Source organism: Octopus bimaculoides, chromosome 12, assembly GCF_046866305.1.
Source record: "Octopus bimaculoides isolate indiv1 chromosome 12, ASM4686630v1, whole genome shotgun sequence".
In the NCBI taxonomy this organism is placed as follows: domain Eukaryota; kingdom Metazoa; phylum Mollusca; class Cephalopoda; order Octopoda; family Octopodidae; genus Octopus; species Octopus bimaculoides.
In genome coordinates this window covers 59,399,703-59,402,867 of record NC_142939.1, presented here as the reverse complement: position 1 = coordinate 59,402,867, position 3,165 = coordinate 59,399,703, and positions in this window count along the sequence as shown.

Sequence of the window (3,165 nt, the reverse complement as noted above, 5' to 3'; positions counted from 1 at the left end):
ATAAGCACACGAGAAATGAAAACCAAAAAGCTTACTGATTTTATATATCTTCAAAAAGCGGGATTCTTATCTATTATGTTCATTTTAATATCCATCCTTCATGAAAATGTCAGACAGTTGGCAATATCGCGTTTGTTTAGCGTCATTCTTTTTGAAACAACTTCTTTCCTCTCCTCAACGCTATTACTTTGAATTTGACTCCCTGTTGATAAAAATCGGTTCTGAATAAATGTACACATTGGATTAATATTATTGATTTCAACATCGGTGGAGTAGGTACCGGAAAGGAGTCATTAGTTGTAACTCTTTAATTTTACTAATTAATGTTCTCCTACACATGGTAATATTTATGACTACTGTGCGTGCGCGTAATCACGTGACTCTGAGTGTGTGTGTGTGTGTGTGTGTGACAATGAATAGATTATCCAATCTGTTCATAGTCAATCCATTTAATCCATTTAATTGTATATATTGTATATCATCAGACGATTAAAATCATTGATGATCTATTTGTCAGTATTTTTGTTCAGTAAAGGATTTCCTCATAAAGTTTTACCCAGATACGACACGCATGAATACTGGCTTTCAAACGTACATGTTGTTGGCACTCCATCGCTTACGACGAGGGTTCCAGTTGATCCGATCAACGGAACAGCCTGCACGTGAAATTAACGTGAAAATGGCTGAGCACTCCACACACACGTGTACTCTTAACGTAGTTCTCGGGGATATTCAGCGCTCTAGGACTAACTTATATTTTGCATTTGCGGCTCCGTTCATGGCTAATGAGCCTTGCTCTTGACAAGCATATACGACTGCAAACATTGCAAACAAGAATTTCCTCATTCACTACACCAGCAGTGCGCTTTCGAACAGCATGCTTTCGAGCAGCACCCTTAAGTTCTTCATGCTTAAATTCTTCATACGTGCTCTCTCAAAAGTGTCGACCCCTTCCTTAACCTGCTTCCTCCATCTGTAGCGATGACAGGTATTGCTCTCCCAGTCACTCTCCTGCATATCACAGGCCTTTAATGAGGACTTGATACAGTCCTTAAATTGCAGCCTTGGTTTCTGCCGATGTTTCTTTCCATTTACAAGTTCCCCATATAGCATCAGCTTAGGGATCCTGTTATCCTTCATTCTAATAAGGTGTCCAGTTCAATGTAACCGGTGCGTGTGCACCATCGCCTCAATACTCAAGATATCAGCTGTCCTCAGGACCTGTGTGTCTGGAGTTTTTAAGGTCCGGCCAACATTCATAATGTGTCTGAGATATCTCTGATGAAAGCGTTCAAGGATCCTGACATGACGTTTGTAATGGGTCCGTGTCTCACATGAGTAAAAGAGCGATGTCAGTACACATGCACAGTACACAGCAGTTTTTGTTTGATCTGTGATGCCATGCTGGGACCAGACACGAGACTGAAGAGACCGGAAGGAATCAGTTGATCTCTGCAGCCTGAAAGATATTTCATCATCCAGGGAGCAAGAACGGCTGAGTGTGCTGCCCAGGTAGACAAACTTGTCTACCACTTTCAGAATTGTTCCTTCAACCAAGATAGCTGGTTCCACATATGGATTTGCCGATGCAGGCTGGAACATTACAACAGTCTTGTCCAGGCTAATGCTGAGTCTAAATGCCTTGCAAGAAGCAGAAATACGATTCATAAGAATTTGCACTGTATGAGTGACTAAGTCACAGTCATCTGCATAAAGGAAGTCACGAATAAGAGACTGGAAAACTTTTGAATTGGCAGCAAATCGGCGCAGATTAAAGAAGCAGCCAGAAGATCGATATCTGACATATATTCCCAGAGAGCTAACCTTAGCAAAGCATGAGTAAAAGCAGCAGTAAAGTACAAAGAAAAGAGAGTTGGGTCAAGGATGCTTGACACCATTCTCTACAGGAATGGGTCTCACAGTGACACCACAGCATTGACCCAAGCCTCCATCCCATCATGAAATGATTTAATCATAGATACAAAGTGATCCAGGCATCCAAGTTTGCCAAGTATTTTCCATAGCAAGGCCCTATTCACAGTATCAAAAGCCTTCGTTAAATCAACGAATACCTGGACAAGATCCATATTCTACTCATAGCACTCCTCCTGCATCTGTCTTGCTGTGAAGATCATATCCATTGTCCCTCTACCAGATCGGAAGCCACATTGAGATTCAGATAGGACATCATTTACGAGACACCCATTCAGACGGGTAAGAAGAATAGTTGCCAGAACCTTGCCAGCAGCTGATAGTAGAGCAATGCCTCTGTAGTTACCACACATTGTTCTGGCTTTTTTTCTTTTATAGAGAGGAAGAATAATTGCATCCTTCCAGTTCTTAGGCATTACACCATCCCTCCAGACTGCACTAATAAGTTCATGAAGAGACTTATGATGTAATCACCACCAAATCGCAAGACCTCAGCACAAATTCCATTCTTTCCAGGTGCCCTACCAAGATTCAATTTACTTATTGCTGTCAACACCTCATCTATTGAGGGCGTGGAATTTAAGGAGCCAATGATAGGTCTTTGTTGCATAGTATCAATTACTGTTTCATCCACTACTGACTCATGGTTTAGGAGTTCAGAGAAGTGTTCAATCCAGCGACCTGTGATTTCTCTTGATTTAGTAAATAGAGTTGAAGTCTCCTTAGAAAACAAAGGAGCTGATGCAGAGCTCTTAGGCCCAAAACTTGCTTCATAAGATGGTGAAGCTTGTGGCTGTCGTTTGCATCAGCAGCAGCCTGAACATCTTCTAATCCGTCAGGTCTGCATGCTTCACCACCTTCCCATCGCCGCAGGACTTCCGAATAAAAATAAAATAGTAAGAAAAAAGAAAGTAAGAAAAAGATGGACGGCAGTGGTTCCGACGACACACTGAAGTGCCGCAAATCGACATTTTCAACTTGATTGTTTCTTCTTAAAAAGAGAAATGACTAAAATATTTGTAAATTTTATTAACTATATTATTTGTAATCATTATTATCAAAGGGCAGGAAAACAGACAAACTTTGAGTTTTAGTATAATATAGATAAATATATACACAGAGAGAGAGGCTGACAGACAGAAACAGAGAGAGAAAGACAGACAGGTGCGGGGGTGGCTCTGTGGTAAGAAGTTTGCTTCTCAACCACATTGACATGTATACATATATGAGCGG